The following is an 11,542-nucleotide window of genomic DNA, read 5'->3' as shown; positions in this document are numbered from 1 at the left end:
ACAGAGGATCCAAAGCGGGCTCCATGCTGACAGCAGCGAGCCTGATGCGGGGCTAGAACTCATGAACCATGAGCTGAAGTTGGACACTCAACGGACTGAGCCACCCAGGCGCCCCTCATCCACAGACATTTTAAACTGTTTTGTCATCCACCATGTCAACTGATTCTTTCGTGATTGCTGTCTTTGGTGTTACGCTTGGAGAGGCCTTCCTCATCTGAAGATTATAAAAATAGTCACCTAGATTCCTTTACGTTTTAAAGAACTTCAATCTTTACATTTAGCACTTTGTGTATTTATTTTGTAACCGTGACATTTATGAGGCACACCAAAGAGTCCACAACACATATGCAAGCGTGACAAATCATAACAATAAAGGTGCACACCCCAAAAATAATCAGAAGAAAAACAAGTCACAGGAAGGACACGGCATTTGCTTTCTTCGTTTCATTTTTGCAGAGATTAAAACTGAGCAAAACTGAACTATATATTATTTAAGCGAAACTCTAAGAAAGGCAAGGAAATGAACGGCATTCTAAGGGGCCGTTCCTTCTACAGGGGAGGGTGGGGTGGAACCAGGCAGGGACCCTCAGAGCTTCAAAGGTAACGGATGCTCTCTCATCTTCAGGTGGGGGGTGGGCCCACTGGGGTTCATCTTAGCATTCTGGTTTAAAGTGGACACAGTCATTTTATATGCCCTTTGGCATGTATATTCCAAGTAACATTTAAACGCTTTTTTAATGGTGGTGAAATACACGGAACATAAAATTTACCATAAAAGTTAAGTATACAGTTCACTAGTGTTAAGTATATTCACATTGTTACGCAACCAATCTCCAGAACTTCTTTCGTCCTACAGAACTAAAACGCCATCCCCCATTAAACGACAACTCCCCACTCCCTCCTGTCCCCACCCCGCCCCTGGCAACGGCCATTCTACTTTCCGTCTCTATGAGTTTGACTACCCTAGGTGCTTTATATAAGAGGAATCACACAAGATTTGTATTCTGTGACTGGTTTATTTCATTTAGTATAATGTCCTCAAGGTTCACCCATGTCGTAGCATGCATCAGAATTTGCTTCCTTTCTAAGGCTAAATAATATTCTATTGTATCAATACACCACATTTTATTTGTCCGTTTATCCGTCCATGGACTCCACATGGAATTAAAAAATAAATAAATAAAAATGTCAACTCTCTGCTTCTGCATCTGACTCTATAATTTACTAGGAATGCATTTGGGTGTGTGGTGTGAGGTAGGGGCGGGCAGCCTACTCTGAGTTTCTCCACTTCTGAGAACTGTGAGAAACCCACTCCTTCATTTTACAAGCTTTAGTGTAAACGTACGCCGTGTAGAGACGCTGAAAGAAAGCACTTCATCTTTCATTCGTCAAGTATTAATCGAGTACCTGCTACTTGCCAGGAACTCTTTAGGGCCTGGGGGTGCAGCTCCGTGAAGACGGACGTAGACCCTGCCCTCACTCTGCCCGTGACTGGTTTCAAGTGCTGGAAGACAGGGACCAGTCTGGGATTCGAGGACAGAGTGGTCACTTCCAGCTTGTGAGGGATGTGGAGAGAAGGCTTCTGAGAGGAGGTGGCCCTGATCTGGGCCCTAACACCTGAATGGAGCTTGTAAAGAGCTAAGAAGAGAGACATTGAGAGAACAACCAAGCCACAGGCCTGAAAGTCTAACGCAGCTATCATTTCCTGCCTGGTCAGTTAGAAAGCATTTAGCTGCAGGTGACAGAGGTCCCCAGCCACAGTGGCTTGAATGATCATATAAGGTTCAGAGGCAGCTGGTGCTTAGCTCGATGGAGCCCCACCTCCTTCCATCCTTCAGTTTTGTCCCCCGTCAGTGTGTTGCCTTCCATCACAGGCTTATTGTGCTACAGCTGCAAGATGGGCGCCTCAGATTCATCCATCACATCCTTTCACTGCGGCCTCCAGAGGCTGGAGGCAACGGGGTAGCCGACGTGTAGAGTCCGCTCCTCCGGCATCTCTCTCTTTGTTCCAGGAATGCCATCTTTCCCAGCCTTCCCTTCGGTCTCACTGATCGGAACGAGTCCCACGACAGCCACAGACCAACCCCTGGCAATGCGGGATGAGATTTGTGACTGGCTTAGACCCAACAGGATTCATCCTCTAGAGTTGGGCTGTCCAATATGGTAGCCACTAGCCGCGAGTGGTGATTGAACACTTGAACCGCACGTAGCTAGGGAGACTGGGGAATTGAATTTTTATTGAATTGAATTGTGATCAATTAATCACCGAAATGTTTTTTAATTTATTTTGAGAGAGGGAGGGAGTTGGGGAGGGGCAGAGAGAGAGGGAGAGAGAGAGAATCCCAAGCAGGCTGCACACTCACCACGGAGCCCGATGCGGGGCTCGATGTCACGACTGTGAGATCATGACCTGAGTGGAAATTGAGGGCTGGATGCTTAACCCGCTGAGCCACCCAGGCGCTCCTTGATTAATTTGAATGTACATAGCTCCACGTGGTTAGAGCCCGCCGTAATGGACAGCACAAGCACAGCGCTAGGGTCTGGGCACTTCGCCTTTGGCTAAGTAAGGTCTGGGTAGGTTTATCTGGGGAGAAGGGAGGCAGCTGGTGAGCGGGTAGTAACCGAGGGTGTGGCCTCACCACGTCCAAGACCTCCAGCCCCGTCCTGAGCGCTATAGAAACCCATTTCCTCTCCAGTATCTCCGAAGCCCCTGTAGCTCTGATTTCCTGCCTCTATTAAACGTTCCGGCCCCGCGCCGGGTCTCTCGGGCTGAGGGCCTGAAGAATACAGAGAAACTGACACAGCGGCATAATTCTGAATGTCCTTTATGTTGTCCCGAGTCACACTCTTTAACTTGCTCCGGCCTGCTGGACCACCGAGGACGGGAGGAGCCAATCGCAGATGCGTCGTCTGGAGAAATGTGAATGTGAGCCGCCCTCGGGGAGGGGCATCGCCAGCCCATTTCACAGGCGAGAAAGGCGAGGCTGTCCCACCGGGCTGGAATGTGCACCTGGTCTGGCTCACCCAGAGCATGTATGGTCTCCTAGGAGGCCTCTGGAGTCAGTGCTGGAGGCAGCCGCAGGCCTCAGCCCATAACTCAGGGGGAAGTCAATGGAAACATCGTTTGGGTGTATTTTTAACCTCGCTGGCTGCGAGCTGAGAGCCCAGCGCTGCTCTGCGCCATCAGTGAGGATAAATGGGCGAGGTGGTGGGCAGAGGCATCTGGCTGACCAGGCCTTCCCAGGGAGTCGGGGCAGGGCAATGAGCCATGACTTGATGGAAAATCGAGGCTCAGAAGGCATTGACGTGGCCAAGGTCACATAGTATGTGTGTGGGAGGGTGTGCTGGGGATCGGGGGCAGAGTTGAGAGTTGAAAAACCACCAGACGCCCGTGCCCTATTGCCGCGGTGGGGGAAGCGCTTGGGCTCTGGAGTGAAGACTTGTCTAGAAGCCTAGCTCCACCTCTGATCAGTGATACATCCTTGGGCTCAGTTTCCTCCTCCCCCAAATGGTATCATACAGAGCACTACCTCGGGGGGGTGGGCGTGGGCCTTGCCACCGCCCATGGCAAACCGTCAGAAACAATTCCTACGTTGGTGTGGCTGGCTCTGCTCTCTCCCTACCAGCCCGCAGGGCATGTCCACAGCGACCGCGTGGGCAGCCACTCTCAGGAGGTAAGACACGGGCGCGAGGCCACACACGCTGGAACGTCGGTGCTTTTGTTTCCTGGCCCGGGCTCCTAACCGTTACCCTCCAGGAGAGCCTGGCTGTTGAGCGCTTACTGGCAGCGCTCGTTTCCCTCACCTCCGGATCCCGGCTCATCCACGACCCCCAGTCCCTGCGAAGGCCTCGGGCCCCCACTCCCTCATCCTGCTGATCGCTGCCTCTGCTCCTGGGAAACCTCCATTCCTGCTTGCAACCTCAGGAGCTTCTTGGTTTGGCCATCCATTCACGTATTCATTGACTCATTTACTTATTCGCTGACTCCTTCCACACGTTTCCTCCGGCCCCGCTGTGAGCAGACAGTCTGCGGACACAGCACCGAACACAGCCTGCCCCTGTGGAGCTAACAGACGTCAAAGAAATAAATAATCATAATTACAGGCCCAAGAGGTGCTCATGGAGAGAGGGAAGAGGGTAGGGGCGGCTGTCCAGCATTTGGCTGAGCTGTGCGGGAATCCGTCAGAGGAGGTGACAAAGAGTCGAAGCTTCAATAATGAGAAGGAACCGGCCACGCAGGGAGCTAGGGGACAGTGGTCCCGGCAGGGGCACGCGCACAGGGCCTGCGGTGAGGTACAAGCCAGGTCTACTGGAGGAATGGAGAGAGACCAGGGTGGCTGAGCGAGCAGTCTGCTGGGGAGTCCAGGCTGGCGGGCCCCCCCTTGTTCGAGTCCAGCCAATCCCAGCCCCGGCCGCGTGTGGGAGTCATGGGCGTGGGGAGAGGGCAAGGCTTTTTAAGATACAAATTCTGGAGCCCTATCCCTGCGGAGTTTGATTTGCAGTCTGAGGCGGGGCCCCCTGATCCAGGATTTTTTACAACGCTCATCCCCTGGTCCCCACCCAGTGACTCAGACCCACGACTGGGTTTGACTTGCAGCACCTCAGAAATGCATTTTCCTGGAGAAGTGCAGTCAGAGGTGGTGCCTGGCTTTGGTTTCCCTGCATGGTTCCTGCCCTCCGAAGACTCTCATGGTAGTAGGAGAGGTGGTGTGCTGAACTGATCGTTTTAGCTCAGCGCTGGGGACCAAGGGGTCACAGAGAGTTAAGTCCTACCTGAGATCAGAGGAGAGCAAGCAGGGCCAAAAAAGCGAAGCTGGTCTGGGCCTTGAGGATCGCATACGAGTGGGGCCATGGTTTGGCGAGGAAGAAGAAAAGGGTGCACCAGGCAGAAGGAACAGCAGTTGCAAAGGTGTGTGGCCCGTGCAGAAAATGTTGAACTTGCCCCGGGGCGGCGGGCACGGGGTGGGGAGGGGGATCGTTGCCAGCCGGCCGGAAGCCAAGCCAGCCAGAGTCCTTCTCCTCTCCTCTCTTTGGCCACCATTCAGAGCGCAGCTGACTTTCCAGCTAGAGAAGGAGCCCCCTCCTCGTGGCCCCGAAGTTGAGAGGGAGGAGGCTGATGCCGGCTCTTTCAGTCTCTCTGGCAGGGGCTCGGCTGCCACTCAATCAATGAGCAGCCAGTGCAGAAATGTCAGGACCAATTACAAGGCATGAGCTTTATCGTCCACAATACATCTGTATGAACGAGGCTTTTAATGATGCCACCGAAGCTGCTGGCAGAACCTGTCACGGCCACCCATCCCCTGGTGGGCACTTCTCATGGGCTGCATCCTTGGTTTCCTCTGGATGGGAGGGGAGGTCGGATGTCCCTCTTCAGAGGGAGAGGAGGCCTTGAGCTTCGGCCCATGGAAACCTTGATCTCCTCACTATCAAGTGGGGACATGGGGGATGTCAACAGCTACCGCACCATAACGAACAGCCCCTAAGCGCAGGGGTACAAAACAACAATTTCATTTAGCTGACAATTCTGTGGATTGGCGATTTGGGTTGGGCTCAGCTGCTCTCCGCCGGGATTGCTCACCGCATGCAGTCTCGGCTGGGACGGCTGGGTCCCCCTCCCCAAGAGGCCTCTCACCCTCTGGCAGGCCAGCAGGGCTAGTCCATGTGGCAGAAGGGTCTCCAGTACAGCAGTGGGAGCCGCAAGGCCTCCTGAAACCTCGTCTGACCCCTGGCCTGGCCTGGTCTGACACCTGCCTCTCATCTTACCGGCCCTGCAAATCCCATGATTCAAGGGGACAGGATCTATCTCTTTTTTTGTTTTCAATTTTTTAAACATTTATTCAGTTTTGAGAGACAGAGAGAGAGACAGAGCATGAGCAGGGGAGGGGTAAAGTGAGTGAGAGACACAGAATCCGAAGCAGGCTCCAGGCTCTGAGCTGTCAGTACAGAGCCCGACGCGGGGCTCGAACTCACGAGCTGTGAGATCATGACCCGAGCCGGAGTTGGCCGCTTAACCGACTGAGCCACCCAGGCGTCCTATCTCTCTCTCTCTTTTTTTTTAAAGTTTATTTTTTAAATTTATTTTTGAGACTGATAGAGAGGAGGCAGGGGAGGGACAGAGAGAGAGAGGGAGACAGAATCCCAAGCAGGCTCCATACTGTCAGTGTAGAGCCCGACACAGGGCTTGAACTCACAAACCGTGAGGTCGTGACCTGAGCCGAAATCAAGAATCGGACACTTAACCAACTGAGCCACCCAGGTGCCCCTGAATTCTAGCTCTTGAGGGAAGTTGCTGCAAGGACTTTGGGGCTGTGTTTGCAATTTACCCACGGCTGATAGGAGTCATGCAGTCCATCAATAAAGATGCTCTGAGCTCCCACGTCTTATGCTGGGTGTTGCTGGGGCCACAGAAGGAAATCAGGCTCAGTTTCTGCTTTCCAGAAGCCTCTGGTTTGACGGAGGAGGTATACATAGTCAGATGGGGGGGACATCCGAGGTGCTAGAAGGGGAAGGTTTGGCCCAACACAGAAATGAGGTCATGGAGGTGGGACGTGGGGAATAAACTCTAATGGCCTTTCTAAACTATAAAGTGCCTTACGGCTCTAGGGGATGAGAGCGGCCATTGATTTTGCATTTATTATTTACCAGGGGTGTTCATGACTATCTTCAGGTTATTTGGCTTCGGGTTTTTAGCTGAGGCCCAGAGCAGGTGAGGTCACACAGACTGAGGCAGGTCTAGGATTGGAACCTAAGGGTGTCTGGCTTTTTGCACTTGTCCCAGGCCACCTGACTTTGTTTGGCCCAATGATTCAGTAGGTGAGAATTCCCAGGAAAGCGAGTGATGCTTGGGCCCCAACACGCAGGTTTGTGTGTACAGGTGTGGGCGGGGAGGCTGGGGACTTGGGCACAGAGGCCGGGCCGAACCCATTTGGAGCCTCCAAAATAAAGGCAGTAGGAAGGTCTCCAGGATGCACACCCTGGGACCCCAGACAAGCCCCACTTTGTGGGAGCCACCGGTTCACTCGCCCCTACTCTGTCCCATGTTGCCACCAAGCTCTTACGGCTGTCCAGTGTGACCTTCTTTTCTTCTCTGATGTGTTTGTCACATGTCAGTTGGGAAAGCGGGAGATGCGTCCGCCGGCCGGTCCTTGTTACCTGAGGAGAAAGGCTTAGTCTGAGGCGAATGGCAAGATCCTGTGTTTCCCAGGCTGGGGCCTACCCAGAGGAAGACTTGGGTGCGTGGCCGGCATCTCCTGGGCAGTGGGGAGCATGGGAGCAGAGCAGCCATATTAGCCACAAGCGCTGTTTGCCGAGTCGGTCCCGGGCTCACCTCATTTCACTGTCCTGACAGCATCCCGGGGTAAGTATCATTAAGTCTGCTTTGCAGATGAGGAAACCAAGGCACAGAAGGGTGAAGTGGCTTGCCCAAGGTCACGCGATGAGTCAAGGCGTGGACTGGGGAACGTTGGACCCCCGGGGCCCTGCTCCTTCCCACTTAAGCTGACTGGTCTCAGGAGCCTGGATGTGGGGCCCCATGGGGCCCAGCCAGCTGCTCTGTCTGTGTCCCGGTGCGGGGCTTCCACAGCCTTCTGTGGGGCGGGGCTGCTATCCCCTGCGGTCTCAGAGGTGCCCCTACCCGCCCAAAGTCACATAGCGGATAAGGCGCAGAGCCAGGAATCAGTCCCAAGTAGTTGGAGCTCTGAAGAGTCCCGGATGTGAAGCATGTGGTCCAGGCTTCAGGGCACGTGGCCAGCTGCCGCTTGGGGAGCGGAGCTCCAAGGGACCGGTGAGGCCACCTTTCCCGTTGGGGAAGGTTCACGCCTTAACTTTTGCTTCCTCGGGGTCCCCTCCGACTGGGCCGGAGGGAAGAGAAAAGCTCGTGTGAGGTGGGGCTCTGGCGGGCGGGAGGCTGTGGGAAGAACGGAGGGAAGCTTGACCTGACTCCAGACCTGTCTGTTCTGAGGGGTCCTGGAGGCCTGGAGCTTCCCTGTCCTCCCTGGTCTGGGGTCTTGGAGACCCCTCAGTTCACAGCAACGCTACGACAAGAAAAGCGAGACCCTCGTTTCCGGAGCGCGTCCCGAGGGCCAGGCGCCGCCCTGAGAACTCGGTGCGTTTGCCTCATTTAGTGTCGGGAGCGGGAGCTGCTATGCTCCCATTTTACAGAGAGGGAAACAGAGGCACAGAGAGTGTTAAGGACTCGCCTCCAGCTACTAGGGGAAGGCCAGGCATCGCACGAGGATCTTGCTCCCTTTCCCTCAGACGCGGCACTCCTGGACATTGTCAAGAAGGCACAAGGCATCTTCCTGGTCTTCGGACACTTGAATGGAAGACACAGGACCAAAATGCCAGGCGGCGACGATGATGGAGAGACAAGGGTGAGGCCCCACATGTTGGGCAAGCTCCTTCACCTCCCGGCCCTCAGTTTCCCTATCTGTAAAAGGGGATGCACCTGTCTCAGAGGCTCACTTTGCGGATCGCGTTAACACATCTAAAGTATTTAGAACGGTGCCTGTCCAGCCCGTGGTAAGTGCTCAGTAGAGCTGGCTGTCACAGTGACATTGATAACTGGCGTGGAGGTGATACTGGGCACGTTCGTCACCGCAGTCGGATGACGTGGCAGCACACCCTCTCCAGTGTGCAGACCAGCACCCAGGCACAGGGTTAAGGGGGTGGCCTGAGCGCCCTGAGTCGGGACATGCGCAGTGGGTGCCCCGCTGAGCCCCAGGAGGACAGGGCCCCGTCGCCCCCTCCCCCTCCGTCAGAGGGGACTGCCTGCCTGCCTGGGGCCAGTTGCCAGCACGTGAGCGTCCTTTTACTGGGACCTGGTGGGGACTGAACTTGAGCCTCCGACGCTTCGGGGCGCCCCCTGGTGGCAAGTGAAAACTGCCCAGTAGTGACTTTGTCTTTTCCAGGGACGGTCCCTTTCATGTTTCACTGATCAAAAATTAACAATGGTGATAAGTGCTCACATGGCCCTTAGGTCTTACCAGGCCTGTTCGAAATGCTGGACATACTCGCCGAATCCTCTCACAGCCATACAAGGAAGGGAGCAGCGTCAGCCCATTCTGCAGATGGGAAAACTGAGCTGGGAGACAAAAGTTCCACGGTTGGTCGGCAGCAGAGCTGGGCTTGAACCCACGCGGAGGGGCCCAGAGGCCGCACCTTAACCCCCACCCTACGGAGTGGGTACTTTTATTATTTTATTGTGTTTATTATTGGGGAAACTGAGGCACAGAGCGGTTTGCACGCGTTTGCGTGTCGTACCCAGGGCCACCCAGCCGGGAAGGGCTGAAGCTGATATTTGAACCTGGGCTCTCTGGCCACAGAGGCTGTGGAAGTCACTGTGACACATTAGCCTCGCCATGGTCTCCCCAAGTCCTCTCTCTTCACCCCACTGGACCTCACTCCCCAGGGCCCAGCTACCCCCTCTAGTTGCTCTATTCACCCCTCCCTTTCAGTTCAATCGGCCACTTCTTGCGTTCACCTCAGGCCCAGGCCAGCGTGTGTGACCTCTGGTGGAGGATGGCCTCCCGGGCCTCATTGTTCCTGTCTGAGAAATGGCCTTGCGGCCTCACAGGGCTGGGAGGGGGTGGGGATCTCGGGATGGGCTCCTGTGCCACTCCGGGCTCTGGGGCTCCTCCCTGCCCCCCTGCTGCCTCCTCCCGGGCCCAGGCTTGGAAGCCTTCGAGGGGCTGCCTGGGCTCCGTGGGGACCCCTGTGCCGCGTCCCCTCCTGGACTTGGAAACTCACGTGGCCCCTGTGGGGCGTGGTGGGAGGTCTTCCCTACCTCTGACGCGCTCGTCTCGGCCTCCCTGTCCCTCCAATTCTCCGGACCTGAGTTAGGGATTTGGGGTGCATCTCACCCCTCCCCCTCCCTGCCTCAGGCCCTTCTTTTCCCTTTGAACTGTCTGTCTTGCTGCGGAGGAAGCTATTCATAGCCCAGATGATGCAAAATTTATAAAGTGTGGCTGGTAGGGCCGAATCTGCGCTCCGCACAGGCCAGGCCGCCCCCCTCCCCACTCCCCACTCCGGGCTTCCTGTGTGGTGGGGGGGCAGCTCCCTACCCGCTCCCCTCCCTCAGCCCCCTTCCTTCCTTACCTGCCAGCCTGCATTTCCAGTCCTGGGGGGGACCCGGGCTTAGCACGGTCTGCTTAGGACGGAAGGGGCATGGCCCGGGCTCTCAATCCTCGCCCCTGCAGCCAGCTCCCTTCATGACCCTCTGTTCCTCACCTGAAGAACGGGTTGTTGTCAGAGGCAGACACAGCAAGAATCTGCACCTGGAGGGCCAGGCACTGCTCTAACAGACTCACTGGATGCTCGCAACACCCTGCAAAGTAGTTGCAATTATTATTCGAATTTTATGGACGGGGCGACTGAGGCACAGAGAGGCCGGCTGACTGGGGCAACCGCGGCCCGAGGGGTGGAGGGCTGGGAAGTGGTGCAGCTGGGATCCAAATCCTCACCTGCCGCTTCATCACTGCCGTCGGCCCGGTGCACGAGCCTGACTCCCTCTCCATCTGAGGGGAGGCAAAGTTCCACAGCTGGCGAGCAGCTGGGCCGAAGCTTGAACCCGGACAGAGGGACCCGGATGCCACACCTGAATCCCCATTCTCTTTCCATGTTGAGAAGGAAGGAAGATCTTCCCCCGGAGATTCCAGGAGCAGAAAGGTTCTGGGGCTCGAAGCTTCATAGAGGACTGATGGGTATCCCTCCCGGGGGGGGTGGGCAAGGCCCAGGGAGGAGAAGGGAGCTGACCGGGGACACGGAGAGATGCCCGCTCTGGCTCAGGTCTCGGCCAGTGGGAGGGGTGTGTGTGGCCCCCGACACGGTCTGCAACAGCCCCGGGCAGCCAGGCTTGTCACTCGGAGAAGTGGCAGACTCCGTGGTCCCCACCGGTGGTGGTTCCAGTTCTCCGAGGGAAGACAGGTAACAAATGGTGCCCTGGGCAGGCAGGTCTGCTTCCGACACGCCCACAAATCCACGGACTCGGTCCTCACAGCAGCCTCGGAGCAGACGCAGGAACTCTACGGACGCAGGAACGCGGGTTCAGAGAGGTAAAGGGACGTACTCGGGGTCACACAGCCGGCAGGTGGCTGGGGAGCCACGTGCACCTGGACGGTCCGCTCACCACGTCAGCTGCTGCATCGGCTGAGGTCCTGCTGCGTCCCCGGTGGTCCCACGCCCCCACACCCGCCCACTGAGATAAAAAGTAATCTAACGTAAAACTATCCTTTTTAAAGCATACCGCTCAGTGGCGTTGAACACATTTGTGGTGTTGTGCAAACGTGTCCACTCTTTAGTTCCAGAACGGTTCCATCACCCCGAAAGAACACCTTGCACCCGTTGGCGGTTAGTCCCCATCCCCCCGCCCTCAGCCGCTGGCGACCTCACGTCTGCTTTCCGTCTCTGCGGGTCTGCCTGATCTGGACATTTCATACAAGTGGAATCACGCAGTATTTGGCCTTGTGGGTCTGGCTGATTTCACTTGGCCTGATGTCTTCAAGGTTCAGCCGCATTGTAGCAGGTGCCAGACTTTATTCCTTTT

The sequence above is a fragment of the Panthera pardus genome, unplaced genomic scaffold (assembly GCF_024362965.1).
Source record: "Panthera pardus isolate Hobbes unplaced genomic scaffold, ASM2436296v1 HiC_scaffold_3, whole genome shotgun sequence".
NCBI lineage: Eukaryota > Metazoa > Chordata > Mammalia > Carnivora > Felidae > Panthera > Panthera pardus.
This window is presented reverse-complemented; position numbering follows the sequence as displayed.